This window comes from Triticum aestivum, chromosome 6D (assembly GCF_018294505.1).
Source record: "Triticum aestivum cultivar Chinese Spring chromosome 6D, IWGSC CS RefSeq v2.1, whole genome shotgun sequence".
NCBI classification, from domain to species: domain Eukaryota; kingdom Viridiplantae; phylum Streptophyta; class Magnoliopsida; order Poales; family Poaceae; genus Triticum; species Triticum aestivum.
The window spans coordinates 256,928,909-256,950,979 of record NC_057811.1 but is presented as its reverse complement, the minus strand read 5'-3'; positions in this window follow the sequence as shown (position 1 = coordinate 256,950,979).

Below are 22,071 nucleotides of genomic sequence, written 5' to 3'. Positions count from 1 at the left end.
CAGAAGATTTCTTCGTTCTAAGTTTTCAGCTTCGTTCTCCAATTATTCTAAATTGATGTGTCTGCGTTCATCTCCATATTCTTAACGGTGCATCGCTCAAGTATCCTCTAGTCAATTCATGATCTCTTCGTTTCACTTGTATCTAAATTCTGTCAAGTATCTTTATTCGTTTTCTAATTCTTCCCGGTGTTTCTTTATCTTATCTTCGTTGATTTTTAGATTCTTACGGCGGTTCGTTCAAGATTTCTCTTCCTTCGTTATTGTATCAACTCATTCGTTCTTTCAAATCCTAACGACGATTCGTTGAAGACCTTATTCAAATTTACGCTATATCTCTCTTAATCCTCTCTACAAGTATAAGTGGTATGCCAAATCCGTTGCTTGTCATCAATCTAAATTGGTGAAGGATACGCATATTGTAATTCTTATTCTTGTTTCATTGAGTGAAATTCAATTCCTTATTCCGGAGATTCATCAAAAATTCTTGATCTCATTTGTTCATTTTCTTTCCGGAGTTCCAATTTTTTCTCGGTTATATCATATCAAAGCTCCATCTAAATCATTGCAAGGCTTCACCTTGTGTTGTCAACTTCTCTTTCTTTCTATCATCCTTTTGTATACCGGAGTTCTTCATGGAGGCTCTACATGGTGCTTCGTCAAGGATTCCTTTCATTCTTCAATTGTTCTTCAAGATTTCTCTCGGAGTCAAGATCCATCAAGCTATACTCTAAAATAAATATGGTGCTTAACACATGTCTCTCTTGAGGAGTTCAAGCATTCTTCATCTCGCATTCCAAAGTGCAATTCTTTCTACCTTATCTTTTGAGATGGTGCTATGTCATTCTGGATAATTTCCCTTCGGGTTCATGATTCACAAAGTTTTCAAGTGTGACATATCTAAATCCATCATTTTATGTTCGTTCAAGAGGTCTTTTCAACCAATTAATCTTTTTGTTGGAGTTGTATTGGGTTATATTTCACCTATAGCCTTCCCTAAGGAATGTAGCTATTTGTGGTGTTTATCAATGATCCAAATTTTCTCCTACCCTCTCGGCGAGAGAAGTTTTCATCTCTTCGTTGATCTCAAGCAAGCAATTGTTTTCGTTAGTGGCAGAATTTCACCTCAAGTTTTGAGATGTCTCCATAAGCCCACGAAGTTCATATCCTTTCTTTGTTGATTTTTCAACAACTCCGTTCTTCTCCGTTCTTTTCATTGCATTCGTTCATTTCTACCGGAGGCATTGTGATATCGCTCTCTTCGAACCCATCTTCTTGTTCTGTCAAGATCATCTTCTTTCCCTGTATATCCTTTTAACCGGAGTGCTGTCTGAAATCTTTCTTACCCCTTGTGCCATTCTTTTAATAGTTCCGGAGGCAGTGTGTTGTTGATTTCGTCAAGTATCCCCTCATCTTGTCCAATTCATGTTCAATTCCTTCCATTTACAGTCAGAGTGCTGTCCAGATTTTATCACAATTATTCCTTCTCTATCTTGTTTTAACCGGAGTGTTTTCAACTTTGTTCATCTTCGTTGTATTCCTTCTTTAAATTTGTTCAACCTCGCAAGGTTCTTTGGTTTCATTCAATTATCAGAGAAGCAATTTGTTTTACCTCTTCCTCTTCCGCTTTTTCTCCGGTGCCATCCTAGATCTCGGGACGAGATTCTCTTGTAGTGGTGGAGTGTTGTAATGCCCCGAGACCGACGCTTCAGAAGACTTCCATATTTTTCATGATCACTGTGTGTTTCATTTGTGATTGCTCTTTTATTTTTTGCATTGCATCATGTCATCATGCCATCATGTCATTAATCTTTGCATCTCAACTCAACTAAATAAATTGCATGGATCTTCGATCCATTTAAATCGAGGGAAGGGTGACTTCTCTTTATAACATATCCTCCCAATATTAGGGAGCTATAGTAAATATTCCATTAATTTGGAATTGACCATAACACACTTGCAAATTATTCCAATGCCTTTGTTATCTCAATTCTGGGTCTCCAACCTTGCCATATATCCTTTCATCATATTCCGGAGCTCCACCAAAAACCCGAACATTTTTGGACCTTCCCAACCCTCACTTCCTATTCAAATCATTTGAATTTAAATCAAATAAATTTGAATTTAAATCTTTCAATCATGCCACTTCTATTTTTCCTGGATCAAGCGCATTTTTGTAAGTCCGGAAAAATAATCCCCATGCCCAAACTCCACTGCAATCTCTCTCGACATTTCTTCTAAAGCTTTTGTTTCTTTGAAATAGAGAGATATTTAGCGAGAGAGAGAGAAGAGGGCCAGCCAAACCTCCCCAGCCGGCCATCTAGGCCCATCCGCAGCCCAGCTCCTCCATGGCCCAAGGCCCAGGTCGCCCCAACTCTTAACCCTAGCGAGCATCTCCCCTCTCCGTCTCGTTCCCTCTGCCCACCGCCACACACACACACGCATCGAGCTAGGAGCTCCCTGCGCGCGATCCCCTCCTTCTTCCTTGCTTCGCCAGGGAGAGGAGCGAGACCCCTCGCCTGCAGCCGTCGTCCTCTGTGCCCAGCAGGAGCGTCGCGCCCTCATCCCGTTTCCCTCTGCTTTGCCTCTCCGCGCATAGCCCGGCGCCAGTGCCGCTGCTGCTTCGTTCCCGTGCCGCCATGGCCCTCCTCGCATCTCCCTTCCTCGTCCCGCACCCGAGCTCCTGGAGCCCGAGCCGTCCTCTTGCTGCTTCGTCTGTCGCCGAGCAGGAGCTCCGCCACCTCGACTCCTGGTCCGGCCGCCATCGGCCGCTCCCTCGCCGACCTCCTGCCTCGTCCTCGTTCCCGCGCCGCTCATCGCCAGAAGCCAGCAGGAGAAGCCCCGCCTCTGCTCGAGGGCCCCGCGACATCCTCTGCTGCACCTCCAACGGCCAGCGACCTCACCTGAACCTCGCCACCGAGCAGCCCGCCAGGACAGGCTAGTCCCGCTCGGAACCAACCTCCTCCACGCGCCAAGTCCCACCACGGCCATCACCTCCCTGACGCCCTTGCTGCTGCTGCTAGACCACCTCGGTGCCACTAGGGAGTGCCATGGCCTCCACCGAGACCCTTGGAATCATCAAGTCCGCCAAGTACCACGACATACGGCGCCCGAACGACTACCGCACTGAACGCCAAGTACAACTATGAACCCGAAGACCTCGGATTCATCAAGTTCCTCTACGACCCGTGTACGACTACGTGATTTCACCAAGTACCCATCGGATGCGCCAAGTTCGACTACATGGACCACCAAGTTCCTCTACCGATGACTCTAACGACTACGAAGCATGTACCACTAGCGTCGATCCGCGAAGACCCCATGGATGTCAAGTTCCTTGTCGTGACCCCGAGCATCTACGGAACATGAATGACTACTTCCTCTCCGACTTGTGAACCACTACTTCCACTACTTCCCTCAACAAACTTGATCCGTTTCAAAAGGCACGCTTCGAAGGTATAACCCGAGACGACGTCCGTGGAGCGAATGCTTTGTTGTATGAGATGCTCGCGTTTGCACCGTGTCCCAGTTGTGGCTTGCGCGTTCCTTGTTTCCATGCCACCGACATGTGGGACACCCGGTAATCGGGATCACCCCACCATCTTTTGCATGTTTCGCACATCCGCACACTTGCTCTTTTGCACCGGTATCTCAATGAGTTATCGGATCATCGGAAGGTTACCGTGGCACCATTTTCGTTATTGTTGGCGTGGCACCCTTTTCGTTCCACCACGGTAACAAATGCTTCATAACATGCTCATGTCCACGTTTTCATAAAATTGCTTAAACCTCGCATATGTCATCCGCATCATGATAACATTTAAAATGTTTAAAATTGTGTTTGCATTAAAATTGCTAAATGACATGAGGATTTTCCGGAATTATTGTTTGTTGTTCCGGCCTCATTTAAATTGCCTAGATAGTTAGTTTACTTATGCTTCACCTCTTGCCATGTTAATCAACATTTAATATTGTTGGGTACATAACAGAGAGAACTAAACAATTGATGTGGTGTTTCGTCAATATGCAACTCGTTGCATATTGAGCTCCACTTAACTTGTAGTTTCGTTTGTGCACTTTGCCATGCCATGCCTCTTTAAACTGGACATGCATCATACTTGTTTGTGCATCATGCCATGTGTATGTGGTGGTTGTTTACTATGTTGTTTGTTTGTTTCCGGGTTGCTTCTCTCGTTAGCTTCGGTTTCGTTCCGGAGTTGTGAGGATTCGTTCGACTACGTCCGGTTGTCTACTTCATGGACTCGTTCTTCTTCCTTGCGGGATCTCAGGCAAGATGACCATACCCTCGAAATCACTTCTATCTTTGCTTGCTAGTTGTTCGCTCTATTGCTATGTCGCGCTACCTACCACTTGCTTATCAAGCCTCCCAAATTTCCTTGAACCTCTAACCTCTGTCACCCTTCCTAGCAAATCGTTGTTTGGCTATGTTAGCGCTTTTGCTCAGCCCCTCTTATAGCGTTGCTAGGTGCAGGTGAAGATGAAGATTGCTCCATGTTGGATTATGTTTATGTTGGGATATCACAATATCTCTTATATTTTAATGCATCTATATACTTGGTAAATGGTGGAAGGCTCGGCCTTATGCCTGGTGTTTTGTTCCACTCTTGCCGCCCTAGTTTCCGTCATACCGGTGTTATGTTCCTTGATTTTGCGTCCCTTACGCGGTTGGGTGATTTCTGGGACCCCCTTGACAGTTCGCTTTGAATAAAACTCCTCCAGCAAGGCCCAACCTTGGTTTTACATTTGCCTCACCTAGCCTTTTTCCCTTGGGAGTTGCGCTCCCGAGGGTCATCTTATTTTACCCCCCCCCCGGGCCAGTGCTCCTTGGAGTGTTGGTCCAAACTAGAGCCACTTGCAGCGCCACCTCGGGGAAACTTGAGGGCTGGTTTTAGTTGTACGTAGTGTTCATCCGGTGTGTCCTGAGAACGAGGTACGTGCGACTCCTATCGGGATTGTCGACACATCGGGCGGCTTTGGTGGTCTTGTTTTACCATTGTCGAAATGTCTTGTAAACCGGGATTCCGAGACTGATCGGGTCTTCCTGGGAGAAGGTTTATCCTTCGTTGACCGTGAGAGCTTATAATGGGCTAAGTTGGGACACCCCTGCAGGGTATTATCTTTCGAAAGCCGTGCCCGCGGTTATAAGGCAGATGGGAATTTGTTAATGTCCGGTTGTAGAGAACTTGTCACTTGACTTAATTAAAATACATCAACCGTGTGTGTAGCCGCGATGGTCTCTTTTCGGCGGAGTTCGGGAAGTGAACACGGTTTTTGGGTTATGTTTGACGTAAGTAGGAGTTCAGGATCACTTCTTGATCATTACTAGTTCTCGACCGTTCAGTTGCTCCTCTTCTCGCTCTTATTTGCGTATGTTAGCCACCATATATGCTTAGTGCTTGCTGCAGCTCCACCTCACTACCCCATCCTTTCCTATAAGCTTAAATAGTCTTGATCTCGTGGGTGTGAGATTGCTGAGTCCTCGTGACTCACTGATACTTCCAAAACAGTTGCGGGTGCCGACGATACTAGTGCAGGTGACGCAACCGAGCTCAAGTGGGAGCTCGATGAAGCTCTTATTCATTGTGTTGTTTCGTTTCCTGTTGATCAGTAGTGGAGCCCAGTTGGGACGATCGGGGATCTAGCATTTGGGGTTATCTTATTTTCATTTGGATTTGACCGTAGTCGGTCTATATGTGGATTTTGGATGATGTATGAATTATATTTATGTATTGTGTGAAGTGGCGATTGTAAGCCAACTCTCGTTATCCCATTCTTATTCATTACATGGGATTGTGTGAAGATGACCCTTCTTGCGACAAAACCACAATGCGGTTATGCCTCTAAGTCGTGCCTCGACACGTGGGAGATATAGCCGCATCGTGGGCGTTACAAAGCTCAAGGCTCTACATTTTCATTTTAGTGATCCAAGACCACATTGAGACCATAGGAAAAGCCAATACTATTAAAAGGGGATGAGGTGTTGCTTAATGGCTTGCTTGCTCAAAATGCTTGGTGATATGCTCCAAAGCCGTCAACCACTTTCTCATTTCCACATATGTCCCAAACCAAATGTAAAACTCGGCCCAACCGATTTGATCTATCCGGAGCCACCGAGTTCACTTGACATAGCAACTGCCAGAAACCCTAGTCACTTCGGTCTCACTGATAGGGATCTCGGTCTCACCGAGATGGGATTGCAAACTCTCTGTTTCCCTGTCACGTCCCTAGCCTTGCTATGCACTCGGACTAGCTTGGTTGTTGCATCATGTTTAAATTTCTCAGAAACTTGAAATGGGGGATGATAAACCCAAGCAGCAAATGAAATTCAACTAGGTTCAAACTTAAATCTTTTCAATGATCCCAAAATGCCCTTTAGAAATGTTCATCATTTCTGAATTGGTCCAGCACCTCTGACAAAAATGATGCACATATTTCTAGGCCATTCTGGATTTTTGAATTAAATCTTATTGTATTTTATTTTGGGCATTAAATACTATAAATAATTTAAATGCTCAAATGATGTTGGAACTATTTTTGGGCCACTGAAATAATTCAGCAAGTGTCCACGAATATTTTCAGGATTTTAGGAAATGCCTTGGTATTTTTCCTAAGCTCAAAACTATAGCAGAAAACTAGAAAACAGAAACAAATAAAAGAAGAGAGAGAGGAAACCTCACTGTGCAGCCCACCACCGTAGAGGCCTACTGGCCAAAGCTAGCCCAGCCCAACTTCTCTCGCCTGTCGTCTTCCTCCCCGCACCAATAGGACGCCGTGGGCGCGTGGTCGTCGCGCGCGCGCCAGCTCCTGCTTCCACCGCGACGCCGGCTCTTCTGGACGCGCCACAGAGACGCCCAGAGGTCTCTCTCCCCTCCCCCTCACCCGTGGTCTCTCCCCTCTCCTCTGTCTCACTCTCTCACGCAGACACCGAGCGTGCCCGTCGCCGCCATCGTGCCCAGAGCCGCGCCCTCACTTTTCAGCCATGCCCAAAAAGGCTCCGTCTCGTCGCCCTCGACCTCCCCGCCGAGCCACGCATCGTCGGACGCCCTGTGACGACGCCTCCGAGCTCGTCACTGCCGCATCTGCCGCCAGACTTCGCCCGTCGATCTGCGTCGTCCAGTGCCTCCCCGAGCTCAACGACGGCGCCGTTCGAATCTCTGTGAGGCTCCGGTCCTTTTCCCCCTAACCACCTCGTCCATTTCATCCTGTAGCCGCCGTCCTCATGAGCTCCGAAACTCGCCGCCGTCAGGCCACATCGCCGCCGCGGCCAGAGCTAGCTATGACCGCAACCAAGCACTGCAACACGCTTAGCACGCCGTCAGGAGCCTAGAACACTCAACCGTTGCTCCTGCCGTGCACTGCAGCGTCGTTTCGTCGGTCCCGTAGCTCCGGCCACCGCTAACCTCAACGCCAGTGCTGCTTCCGGCCACCCCACGGCCTCCCGTGTGTTCCATTGGATGCACGCGAGTGCTAGCTACCCATAGCACCCATCCGCGCGTCGAATGGACGCCGGAGCCGCGATTCTGGCGTGCCTCCGCCGTGGCCAGAGGTCACCGGCGGCTAAGCGCTGGCCTAACCCCGATTAGGCTAGTGCTAATGATGCCCTGTGCCATTGACATGCGGGCCCTCTGCTTAACTAATCGGCTAACCAAATAGTTTAAGGTTAATCTAATTACCGTGGGGCCACGTGTCAGTTTTGACTACGCCGACGTGTCCGTTGACCCGACCCCACCTGTCTGTGACACTAAATGTCATAGGGTCACTGACTAGTGGGTCCTGCCGGTCAGGTTTGACCCTGGCCAGCCCGTTGACTCGCTGACGCAGTGATGACGTCATGCTGACACAGTAAAGGAATTTCTGGATTTATTTTTTATATAGGAAATTCCAGAAAATGTAGCAAACTTCTAAAAATCATAGAAAATAATCTATAACTCAGATTGAAAAGATTTATATATGAAAAATGATCAGAAAAATCCAATCTATCCATCTGTACTGGTTTCATGCATGTATAAACAACTTAGCCTTGCTCTTTAGTTCAAAACATGATAAGGCACTATTTAAATTCATAATTTGAGTTTGGGATTGAACCTTTGGTTCAAAATGACCCAAACCCATCTGTTTGTAGTTGCATTAGCCAAAACCCATTCATATTGCCATGTCTTAGCATGCATCATAATTGTTGCATTGCATTGATTGTGTTCTTCCTTGTTTGCTGGTGGTTGTCCCCTCTCGATAGACGTGGTTCCGACGATGAGTTCGATGACACTGATGAAGAGCTATATGATCTTCGGAAGTGCCAGGCAAGCAAAACCCCATTGTTCATTCCGATACAATCCCACTCTCTCGCTCCTGCTCTCTTTTATTGCATTAGGACAACAACGATTCATGTGTTACATGCTGCGGTAGTTGAACCCCTTTCCTCATGACCTGTCATTGCCACAGTAAATAGATGAAACCCACTAGCATGAGTAGGAGTTGTTTGAGCCCTGATGTGCCTACTCATTCATGCTTGTTGTCGTGCCTGCTATTGCTTAGAGTTGTGTCCGGTCTGATTCATCGGGGATGAATTGGAATGGTGATGAACATGTCCTACTGTGTGTGAGCTAAGTGTGTGAACACGATTTGGTAAAGGTAGCGGTGAGAGGCCATGTAGGAGTACATGGTGGGTTGTCTCATTGAAACCGTCCTCAGGAACTGAGTTCTGTGTTTGTGATCCATGAACAACTACTACCACGCATTGGAATGCTTAAGTGCCCCTCTCGACTTATTAATCAACATGATCTCTGTCCAGGAGTTGCAACTAGTTTCTGGTGTTTGTAGGTAGTGTTAGTAGTCTACCAAGTGGCACCCGGTACAGGTGGGCTTGGGACAGACTAGGCACCGTGGCCGGGTATGCCAAGCGTCACCCGTTTGGTGGGCTTGGAACCCTGTACACATCGTTTGGGGCCGTGAGCGACACCCCGGCCGGATCTCCTTGCGGATGGAACCCGAATAGGCGATAAACCTGGACTAGAGACTTGAGTGGTTAGTCAGGTCGTGGCCGACTCCCTCGCCAGGCTTCCGCTTGAAGGTTGCCGAGATACACGACGTTTACATGGTGGTAAGTGGCGAGAGCGTGTGTGAAGAAGTACACCCCTACAGGGTTAACATCATCTATTCGAATTGCCGTGTCCGCGGAAAAGGACTTCTGAGTTGCCTATAACAGTTCATAGACAAGTGAAAGTGGATACTCTAAAATGCGCAAGATAAGTGTGAGGCTATGGATGGCCTTCTCGTAGGGAGACGGGAGCGGATCCATAGTGGTGTATTGATATGGTGAATATGTGGACTCGTGTGCGCTACCTCAAAAGAGTTACTTGCAGTCATAGTTTAGGATAGCCACCGAGTCAAAGCTGGCTTGCTGCAGTCAAACTCCACCACCCGCTTTGTTGATACCGATGCATATGTAGCTAGTTCTGATGTAAGTCTTGCTGGGTACATTTGTACTCACATTTGCCTATTTTATGTTTTGTAGAGAGACGTCAGTCTCGCTAGTCGTTCCGTGTGGACTTCGACGTTTAGCTTGATACCTCAGCTACGATCTTGTGCCCTCGGCAGGATCTGGTAGATAGTCAGGCTTCTCAGCCTTTTTCATTTGTAGATGTCTGTACTCAGACATGTTAAGCTTCCGCATGTGCTTTGACTTGTATGCTCTGAATGTTGGGTCATGAGACCTATGTTTGTAATATCTCGCTCTTCAGAGCCTAATGAATAAATACTCTGAGTCGTAGAGTCTTGTTGTGATGCCATGTTGTATTTACACCTATCGAGCATATTGTGTGTATGATTGAAATGCTTGGTATGTGTGGGATCCGACAACCTAGTTGTTTATCCTTGGTAGCCTCTCTTATGGGGAAATGTAGTCTTGTGCTTCCATGAGCCATAGTAGTCCGCTACAGCCCGGTTCACCGGAGTCCTGCTAGCCCAACACTACTGCTCCGGAACACTTGACTGGCCGGCATGTGATTCACTTCGTTCCTGTGTCTGTCCCTTCGGGGAAATGTCACGCGGTGACATCCGGAGTCCTGCCTAGCCTGCTACAGCCCGGTTCACCGGAGTCCTGTTAGCCCAGTGCTACAGCCCGGATTCGCACACTGCTGACCGACATGCTCGATGTTGATTCATGTATGCATGTCCCCGTAAGTTAGTGCCACTTTGGGTTCACGACTAGTCATGTCGGCCCGGGTTCTCTGTCATATGGATGCTAGCGACACTATCATATACGTGAGCCAAACGACGCAAACGGTCCCGGGCCATGGAAAGGCGACACCAGTGGGAATACCATGCGTGAGGCCGCAAAGTGATATGAGGTGTTACCGGCTAGATCGATGTGACTTGGAATCGGGGTCCTGACATTCCCATCGTAACGTTTTGGTCCAACTGAGATGAGCGATCGGTCCCACCGAGTTCGTAATGCAAACTCTCTGTTTCCCTTTCGTAACGTTTCGGTCCACCCGAAATGAGCGAATCGGTCCCACCGAGTTTGCCTGACCAACTCTCTATTTGCCTATTACAGAAATCGGTCCTACCAAGTTTATGTGATCGGTCTCACCGAGATTATGTTATGCCCTAACCCTAATGAAATCGGTCCCAACGAGTTGACATGTCGGTCCCACCGAAAAGCCTAACATTCACATTTTGAACTAAATCGGTCTGACCGAGTTTTCTGATTCGTTCCCACCGAGTTTGGTGAATTGTGTGTAATGGTTAGATTTTGTGTGGTGGCCATATATACCCCTCCACCCACTCTCCATTCGTGGAGAGAGCCATCAGAACGTGCCTACACTTCCAGCATACATTTTCTGAGAGAGAAACACCTACTCATGTGTTGAGACCAAGATATTCCATTCCAACCACAAGAATCTTGATCTGTAGCCTTCCCCAAGTTGCTTTTCACTATCATCTTTCCACCAAATCCATATCTGTGAGAGAGAGTTGAGTGTTGGGGAGACTATCATTTGAAGCACAAGAGCAAGGAGTTCATCATCAACACACCATCTATTACCTTTTGGAGAGTGGTGTCTCCTAGATTGGTTAGGTGTCACTTGGGAGCCTTCGTCAAGATTGTGGAGTTGAACCAAGGAGTTTGTACGGGCAAGGAGATCGCCTACTTTGTGAAGATCTACCCTAGTGAGGCAAGTCCATCGTGGGCGATGGGCATGGTGGGATAGACAAGGTTGCTTCTTTGTGGACCGTTCGTGGTTGGAGCCCTCGGTGGACTCGCGCAACCATTACCCTTCGTGGGTTGAAGTCTCCATCAACGTGGATGTACGATAGCACCACCTATCGAAACCACGGGGAAAACTCTCCGCGTCTACATTGCGTTTGCTCCCTCCAAACTCCTCCCTTTACCTTCATATGCAAATGTTTTACATTCTGCTGCTATACTCTTCGACTTGCCTGTGTAGGTTGATTGCTTGACTTGTACTAAGTTGCTATAAGCTGCCAAGACTTAAAATTGGGAAAAGGCTAGATTTTTATTTGGTCAAGTAGTCTAATCACCCCCCTCTAGACATACTTTCGATCCTACAAGTGGTTTCAGAGCTTTGGCCTCCATTTGCCTTGATTTCCATAGCTTTGGTGATCATAGCCTTGGTTTCACAACCTAGGAGAGTATGTCGGCTAGCGAGGGAAATTACCACCGTAGAGGTCCTTGCTTTGATGGTACTAATTTTGCTAGTTGGAAGCATAAGATGAAAATGCATATTCTTGGTCATAACCCCGCCGTTTGGGCTATGGTGTGTATTGGCTTGCAAGGTGAATTCTTTCATGGGATAGAACCAAACGGTGAAGCTACCGCGGAAGAGTTGAAGATGCTGCAATACAATGCTCAAGCTTGTGATATCCTCTTCAATGGATTGTGCCCCGAAGAATTCAACAAAATCAGCCATCTTGAGAATGCAAAGGAAATTTGGGATACTTTGATTGATATGCATGAAGGTACCGACTCCGTCAAGGAATCCAAATTGGATGTGCTTAAAAGTCAACTTGACAAGTTCAAAATGAAGGATGGTGAAGGTGTCGCTGAAATGTACTCTAGGCTTGCTCTCATCACAAATGAGATTGCCGGCTTAGGAAGTGAGGAAATGACTGATAGATTCATCATCAAGAAGATCCTAAGAACCTTGGATGGAAAATATGATACCCTGTGCACATTGATCCAAATGATGCCCAATTACAAAGATCTCAAGCCAACGGAAGTCATTGGAAGAATTGTTGCTCATGAGATGTCTCTCAAGGATAAGGAAGAGCTTCACAACAAGTCAAGTGGTTCTTACAAAGCTTCGTATGATGCTCCTACATAATCAAGTGAGAAACAAACCTTCAATGAGGAATTGAGCCTAATGGTGAAGAACTTCAACAAGTTTTACAAGAGTAGAAGCAAAGAAAGAAGTTCCAAGTCAAGGTCCTACAATGACAAAAGATCTTCGAGCCGTGAGCGTAATTGCTACAATTGTGGAAGACCCGGACACTACTCCAATGAGTGTACATCCCCCTACAAAAGAAGAGAAGATTCACCCAAAAGGAGAAGTAGAAGAGAAGAATCACCACCTAGAGAGAGGAGGAGTAGAGATGATCATTATGAACGAAGAACCTCTCAGAGAAGCAAGGATTCGGAAAGGAAGGACAAGTCATCAAGGAGCTACACAAAACGAAGACATCAAGCTCATGTTGGTGAATGGGTATCCAGCTCCGACTCCGACCATCACTCTGAAAGAAGTTATCACTCCGACTCCGAATATACTCAAGATGAAGGTGTTGCTGGTCTAGCACTTGTGTCAACCAACTCCTACGACATATTTGACTAACCAAATGAAGGAATTGGGAGATGCTTCATGGCTAAAGGCCCAAAGGTATCACACCCCGAGTATGTTGATTTCAATAGTGATGAAGATGATTTGCTAGGTGATGATGATTTACTTGTTGACAACTCTAGTGATGAAAACTACGATGAACTTGCTATTAATCATGCTAATAAGATAAAACGAATGATGATAATAAGAAGGAGATATAGCGTCTAACTAAAGAACTAAACACTCTTAAGTTAGCTCATGAAACTACCTTGGAAGATCATCGAGAACTTTTAAAGACTCACAAGAAGTTACGCTTTGAAAAGCTCAACCTTGAGCAAGAGCATGGGTTCTTAAAAGCAATCAATGATGATCTTCGCAAGAAAAGTTCTTCCTACATTGCCAAGCGTTTACTCTTGTCTACTTACATGCCACAAGTTAAATCTAGCAATAAGAGTAAGAAAGATTCTTTCTCTAGTAGTAACAATAGTCATGATAAATCCAATATTGTTGCTTCTAGTAGTTCTCTTGATTCCACTAACGATTCTCTTAGCCAAGTTACACTTGAGCAAGAAAATAGCTTATTGAAGGGAATTTTAGATAAAGGTGTTTACAAGAGCCTTGCCGGGAGTAAGCAATTTGAGGAAATTGTACACAAGCAAGGAAGGCACCGGAAGAATCAAGGTGTTGGTTTTGAACGAAAGTTCAATGTCAATGGAGTTGAGTGGGAAGAAGATCAATACCCCAAGACAAAGTTTGTTCCTCAACAAGAGAAGTATGATCCTAATTCTTTCCAAGGGACACAAGCTCAAGATGATCTTCCACCACAAGACCACAAGCAAAAGGGCAAGGACAAGCTTTAAGAGGAGATTGATGCATTTGAAGAAGCTCCTAAGGCCTTGGTCAAGTGGTTTCCCAAGACTACATCAAGTACGACTACAACTCCAAGGATTCCCAACAAGATGATGTGTATCCCGAAGAAGAAGAACTAGAGAGTTCTTGAGGGTGACTCCGCCAACATACTTCAATAATATCATCTTGGCAAGGACAAGTGCAAACAACTTCCACATCTTGCACTAGTTCAAGGAGTCACAAACCCTCTTGTTGGTAAGACAAGGGACAAGGTAACCTAATGATTTCATGGACATCATCTATGTGTACATCACTCTATGTCTATGGATATCCTTGTTTGTTCCTTGTGGGACTAACCCGTGTAGGTATTGAAAGTGCAACTCACTCCAATGGATTGCTCCAAATGATCTACATCAACATTGAGCATCCACATCTTCAACATCTACATGAAGTCATCATCGACAAAACCCAAGGTTGTTCATCCCTCTTAGGGGGGATATCACATCTAGGGGGAGCTTTACTCTAATCAATCGAGCTAAAGCAACTCTAATGGTGTGAACACAACAATGCTTTATGTAAAATTGGCAACCCCACTTGTGCTTAAACGATGAGTATGACCTATGATCAAATGTTCTCATTTGACTCCTAAGTCAATATACTCATATATAGATGACCTTGTCATTGCCAATTGCTTGATAGATGCTAGAGTGTGAGCATGTTGGTTGCATATTTAACTCATTCGAGGACATCCATTTCTTGCTTTGATTGTTTGGCTTTTCTTTTACCAAATGGATGGACAAGAATGCCTAAGAACTTCCTCTAGCTATCTATGCTTTTCTCGTCTCAAACTCTATTCATGCTACATCACAAAGTTTGATCAAGTCAGATTCGAACCACTCTGTGTGAGGAGCACTCGGAGTCCCCGATTCGTCATAGACTTAAACTTCCAAAACCTCTCTGTGCATGTCGGTATGACTGATCCATCCACTTCGGTCACACCGAGTTCACTAAGTTGATCTAGGTTTTCAATCTCGGTGCAACCAATTTGAACTTTTCGGTCACACCGAGTTGCAATAACCGCTTGCGATTCTGCATCTCGGTGCCACCGAGTTGTTCCACTCGGTCACAACGACAGGGTCAGGATATATAAACCCACGGGTGAGATTTTGGAAATTTCTTCAAAACCCTCCATCCCGCGCGTGTCCTGCTCTGCCGCCTCGGGTCTCCGGATCGTCTTCTTGTCGCCAGCAACCTCCCGCCGCTAGTTTCCATCGCCGTCAACAGGATTCTGCCCTGCCGTTGTCCCCATAGCGAACTCACCGCCGAGCTAGGGTATGAGTTCGATCTCTTGCGCTAATTCCTTACTCCGATTCTTAGCACAATGTAATGCCATGTTCTTTACCACGTATGAATCGATCTATCCAGAGAAAACTTCCTTTAGGTTAGGTTTGATTCAAAAATTTAGGGTTAGGTCTCCGCCGAACTCATCTCGGACCGACCGAGTTGTAGAAATCGGTCTCACCGATTTGGCTTAGGCCATTGCACATGCGCTTTTCGGTCTGACCAAAAATTGCAAATTGGTGCGACCGAATTCAACTCTCTGTGAAACCCTAGCAATCTCGGAGCCACCGAACTGTGACTCGGTCTGACCGAGTTCACTAGTTTAGACTCCAAAAGTTGCTTCGGTGTCACCGAGTTTAACAAATCGGCAGCTCCGAAATGCTTTCTGTGGAGAACTAAAACTATGTTTCTGACTCATCTGTTTTGCAAAAACTCTGCACTTTGTGATGCTCATCCACTCTACCTCATCTATATCTATTCACAGGGTCTGCTGTCAGTTTGCTTGCCAGAATGTCTGACCAGAGTGATAGCCAGAACAAATCAGAAGAACAAGTGCAAATGAGTGAGGGCACTAGTCCCTCAAGCAGTTATGATGAAGGCAGCAGGAGCACTCCCAGTAATTTGCCCAAGGCAGCCACGAGATCAAGGAAGAAGAGAACCTCAGACTCTGAGGATGAGGACTATGTGGCTGTTGAGGAAGAAGTGAGCTCCAAGAAGAAAGTCCTAAAGAAAGAATATGGAACTGCTACTGCAAAAAAAACCTGGTATGCACAAGAAGGTTCTTGCCAAAAGAGTGCCAACATCCAAGCCAAGGAAAGTTCCAATAGGAGAAACCATGCAGTTCACTATAGAACAATCACATGATGATGTGGCTGGAGGCAAGAAGAAGAAAAGGGCAAGAACCACAACTGCAAAAGTACTTGGAAAATCAACCATGGTGAGAGATTCTGAAGAAGAAGATGAAGAGGAAGAGGATGCTGCACCAGCAACCAAGTCCCAAAAGCTTATGGGGGATGCTATCAAGTCAGGGGCTGCTCCTTCAAAGCCCAAGTCAACCCCCAAAGCTGCTGCTCAAGCTAAAAAGACTTCTAAGCCCAAGTGAAGCACTAGGAACATCCCAGTTGAAGAGAAGAACAAGGCCCCAGTGCCTGAAGTTGAAGAAGAAGATGCTGAAGCCCAAGTGCTAAGGAAACTGAAACCAAAGATTCTAGACCATAATGACACTCATCCAGTGGTAGAGGATATGAGCATCAGGAAGGATGCAGGTCTGAGACTTTGGAGACAGTCTGATCCATATGCTGTGAGGAAGAAGACTGATGTGTACTACAGGTTCCACACCAAAGAACAACAAGATTTCTATGAGACCATTCTGTTGGACAAGAAACCTATAGTCTGTGATATGAAGTGGGTTGATTGGGAATTCATTGATGAGAATGAAGACTATTTTCTAGGTGTACATGAAAGCTTCAAAGCTTGTGGAGTTGACAAGTTTGTTGGTCAGAAGTTGACAAAATGGAATGATGAACTCACGATGCAATTCTACTCCACTGCTCATTTCTATCCAGATGGTAGAATTGTTTGGATGTCTGAAGGTACAAGGTACCAGTCAACTATTGATGAGTGGGCCAAGTTGATAAAAGCCCCTGAAGAGCATGAGGATGATTCGGATGTATATGCCAAGAAGAAGAAAGACCACAACTCTATGGCAAACATGTACAAGGAGATCCCAGACAAAGCATTGGATACACACAAATTTGGATATGTACATTACTTGTTGTCTGGTCTAGCTACAATCAACACAATCTTGAGGCATACATTGTTGCCCAAATCTGGAGATCACAAGATGATCAGAGGCCATTCAATCAACTTGTTGCAGATATTTGACGTGCCTCAGAAATTCAAGGTCATGAGCCTGATTGTTGAAACTATCAAGAGGATAGCTGCTGATCAGAAGAGATCTTGTGGGTATGCTCCACACATTCAGGTGCTCATCAACTCCAAGATGGGCACAGACACTTATTTGTTGGACAAGGAGCACTTACCCTTGAGACCCGAATTTGAAGATAACACAGTTGTGATGAATGAGGATGATCCTACATCTGTGCAAGCATAAGAGAAGAGAGCAAAGGCAAAGGCTGAGAAAGCTGCAAAGATGCCAAGTGTTGAGGAGGCATCTCAAGTTTTTCTAAAGTCAAAACAAGATCATCTAGCTTATCTGATTCAAGAAACTTTGAGGATTGAGAAGGGCTTGGCCACCCTGACTCAGAATCAGGAGAGCTTGGAGAGGATCATTGAGACCAAGTTTTATGATCTTGATCTGAAAGTAACTGAGATACAGACAGCTGTTGAGCAGCTCTAGGAGGAAGCAGAGGAGAAGAAGGGGAAGGCTACTATAGAAGCTTTTCAGAGAGTGCCCAGAGGTCAGAGATCTGCTGCTGTGCCAGTGCCTGACACTAGAGCAACTACTTCAGCACCAGCAGCAATAGCTTCAGTACCACCTCGAGTTGCCACTCCACCAGCTCCAACAACATCTACTGATGCCTTCGTCCTTGGAGTCCTCTCTACACCACCTCCCGAAGATCAAGCCTAGAGAGACGCATAGCACTATGCATTTTCAAACTTTTTGGTAACTTGTTGCCAAAGGGGGGAGAAATGTATAGATCATAGGCTTCGAGAGAGAGTGTTGCTTCTTTGTCTTTTGCTATTTGCTTGATACTTTTGTGTGTGCTTGATTAATACTCTTTATGTCTGTGTGTGAGATACTTGTATAATCATGTGTTTGATCATATCATACTTTAATGTTTGCTTGGATGATATTATCTTTTTATATCCCTATATGATCATTCACTTTGCTTGGTGATGAGTGCATGTTTTAATTCCTATCATTTTGAGCGCTCCACCAAGATGTATGTGACATGGAAGAGTGACCCATGATCCTAATTGATTGTGCATTTGAATTCAAAAGAAAATTTTAAATAATGCACAAATTTAGGGGGAGCTCTTGCTTATCACATACTTCTCAAAGCGACGATGTATTTCAATCTTATTATCATTTGTCGAAGCTTTGATCTATGTTGTCATCAATTACCAAAAAGGGGGAGATTGAAAGTGCAACTATCCCTGGGTGGTTTTGGTAATTACTAACAACATATAGCTCACTGAACTAATGCTATTTCAAGATGATCATTTCAGAAAGTTCAATGATTGGCATGGCATGGATTAGGAACGTGGACCCCTCAAAATGTTAATGACACATATTGGCTCAAGCTCAAGGCTCTACATTTTCATTTTAGTGATCCAAGATCACATCGAGTCCATAGGAAAAGACAATACTATTAAAAGGGGATGAGGTGTTGCTTAATGGCTTGCTTGCTCAAAATGCTTGGTGATATGCTCCAAAGCCCTCAACCACTTTCTCATTTCCACATATGTCCCAAACCAAATGTCAAACTCGGCCCTACCGATTTGATCTATCCGGAGCCACCGAGTTCACTTGACATAGCCACTGCCAGAAACCCTAGTCACTTCGGTCTCACTGATAGGGATCTCGGTCTCACCGAGATGGGATTGCAAACTCTCTGTTTCCCTTCGTAACGTTTCAGTCCAACCGCGATGAGCGATCGGTCCCACCGAGTTCGCAATGCAAACTCTCTGTTTCCCTTTCATAATGTTTTGGTCCAACCGAAATGAGCAAATCGGTCCCATAGAGTTTGCCTGACCAACTCTCTGTTTGCCTATTACAGAAATCGGTCCTACCGAGTTTATGTGATCGGTCTCACCGAGATTATGTTATGCCCTAACCCTCATGAAATCGGTCCCACCGAGTTGACATGTCGGTCCCACCGAAAAGCCTAACGTTCACATTTTGAACTAAATCGGTCTGACCGAGTTTTCTGATTTGGTCCCACCGAGTTTTGTGAATTGTGTGTAACGGTTAGATTTTGTGTGGAGGATATATATACCCCTCCACCCACTATTCATTCATGGAGAGAGCCATCAGAACGTGCCTACACTTCCAGCATACATTTTATGAGAGAGAACCACCTACTCATGTGTTGAGACCAAGATATTCCATTCCGACCACAAGAATCTTGATCTCTAGCTTTCCCCAAGTTGCTTTCCACTCAAATCATCTTTCCACCAAATTCAAATTTGTGAGAGAGAGTTGAGTGTTGGGGAGACTATCATCTGAAGCACAAGAGCAAGGAGTTCATCATCAACACACCATCTATTACCTTTTGGAGAGTGGTGTCTCCTAGATTGGTTAGGTGTCACATGGGAGCCTCCGTCAAGATTGTGGAGTTGAACCAAGGAGTTTGTATGGGCAAGGAGATTGCCTACTTCGTGAAGATCTACCCTAGTGAGGCAAGTCCTTCGTGGGCGATGGCCATGGTGGGATAGACAAGGTTGCTTCTTCGTGGACCCTTCATGGGTGGAGCCCTCCGTAGACTCGCGCAACCGTTACCCTTCGTGGGTTGAAGTCTCCATCAACGTGGATGTACGATAGCACCACCTATCGGAACCACGGGAAAAAATCTCCGCATCTACATTGCGTTTGCTCCCTCCAAACTCCTCGCTTTACCTTCATATGCAAATGTTTTACATTCCGCTGCTATACTCTTAGACTTTCATGTGTAGGTTGATTGCTTGACTTGTGCTAAGTTGCTAAAATCTGCCAAGACATAAAATTGGGAAAAGGCTAGATTTTTATTTGGTCAAGTAGTCTAATCACCCCCCCTCTGGACATACTTTCGATCCTACAATTCGATATTCTAAATAACAAGTCACTCAAGCGATCAATCATATTAGAATTGTATTTCAATTGTTTCATAACATTTGCATTGAAGTGATCTTGTTTTCTAATGTAGTTTTCAAACATATAGAGGCATTGACTAGAGTGCATATTGTGAGGATTGTCTTTATCACTGAACTTCATTAGAGAATTTACCTCTACCACCTTAGGGAGTGGTGGTGTATTAAGCCCATGTATTTCTTCAATAGGAGGTAAATTTTTAACATCCTCAGTTTTAATACCTTTTTCCTTCATAGATTTCTTTGCCTCTTGCATATCTTCAGGACTACGATATAATATACCCCTCTTCTTCAGAGTGGGTTTAGCCGGTGGTTCAGGAAGAGTCCAATCATCATAATTTTTCAATATATTATTCAATAATTCTTCAGCTTGTCCAACAGTTCGTTCCCTGAAAACATAACCAACACAACTATCTAGGAAATCCCTAGAAGCATCGGTTAGTCCATTATAGAACGTATCAAGTATTTCATTTTTCTTAAGGGGATGATCAGGCAAAGCATTAAGTAAGCTGCAAAGCATTAAGTAACTGGCAAAGCCTCCCCCAAGCTTGTGGGAGACTCTCTTCTTTAGTTTGCACAAAGTTAAATATTTCCTGTAAAGCAGCTTGTTTCTTATGAGGAGGGAAATATTTTTCAGAGAAGTAATAAATCATATCCTGGAGACTACACACACAACCAGGAGCAAGAGTATTGTACCAAGCTTTAGCATCACCCTTTAATGTGAACGGAAATAATTTGAGAATAAAGTAGTAGCGAGTTTTCTCATCATGAGTAAAAAGGGTGGCTATATCATTCAACTTAGTAAGATGTGCCACAACAGTTTCAGTTTCATAACCATGGAAAGAATCAGATTCAACCAAAGTAATTAACTCTAGGTCGACAGAGAATTCATACTCCTTATCATCAATAAAGATAGGTGAAGTAGCAAACTTAGGATCACATTTCATTCTAGCATTCAGAGATTTTTCTTTATACTTGCATAATAATTTCTCTAAATCATCTCTATCTCTGCAAGAAAGAATATCTCTAGTTGTCTCCTCACTCATAACATAACCTTTCGGTACCTTAGGAAATTCATATCTAGGAGGGCTAGTTCTAGCAGGTGTTTCAGGAGATTCAGTTTCAAGCTCATCATCAGATTCAACAACATCATGTTGTATTACCCTAGCAATTTGTTTATCAAGAAAATCACCAAGTGGCACATCATCATTATCAAGCAAGGTACTAGCATCATCATAAGCATTATCCATAGCAGAAGTAGCATCATCAATAACTTGTGACATATCAGAATTAATAGCATGTGGTGGTGTTGCAAGTTTACTTATAACAGAAGGTGAATCTAAAGCAGAACTAGATGGTAGTTCCTTACCTCCCCTCGTCCTTGAGGGAAATATCTTAGTCTTAGCATCCTTCAGATTCTTTATAGTGATAAATTGATAATAATCCAAAGTGAATCAACAAATATAGCTACACTCCCCGGCAACGGCGCCAGAAAAAGGTCTTGATAACCCACAAGTATAGGGGATCGCAACAGTTTTCGAGGGTAGAGAATTCATCCCAAATTTATAGATTTGACACAAGGACAGCCAAAGAATATTTGAAGGTATTAGCAGCTGAGTTGTCAATTCAACCACACCTGGAGATTAATTATCTGCAACAAGTAATCAGTAGCAAAGTAATATGTTAGTTTTGATAGTGGTGACAACCACAATAGTAACGGTAACAGTGATAGCAGTAATTTTGTAGCAAGTGTAACAATGATGATAGCAGTAGTAACTTAGCAAGAACAATATAGGATAAATTTGTAGGCATTGGATCGGTGACTTGTTGGATGATATTCATCATGAGACAGTTATAACCTAGGGCGATATGGCACTAGCTCCAGTTCATCAATATAATGTAGGCATGTATTCCGTAAATAGTCATACGTGCTTATGGAAAGAACTTGCATCACATCTTTTGTCCTACCCTCCCGTGGCAGCGGGGTCCATATTGGAAACTAAGGGATATTAAGGCCTCCTTTTAATAGATAACCGGAACAAAGCATTACCACACAGTGAATACATGAACTCCTCAAACTACGGTCATCACTAGTAGAAGTCCTGGTTTCCGTCACTCCGGGGTTGCCGGATCATAACACGTAGTAGGTGACTATAACTTGCAAGATCGGATCTAGAACATGGATATAATGGTGATAACATAAACAGTTCAGATCTGAAAT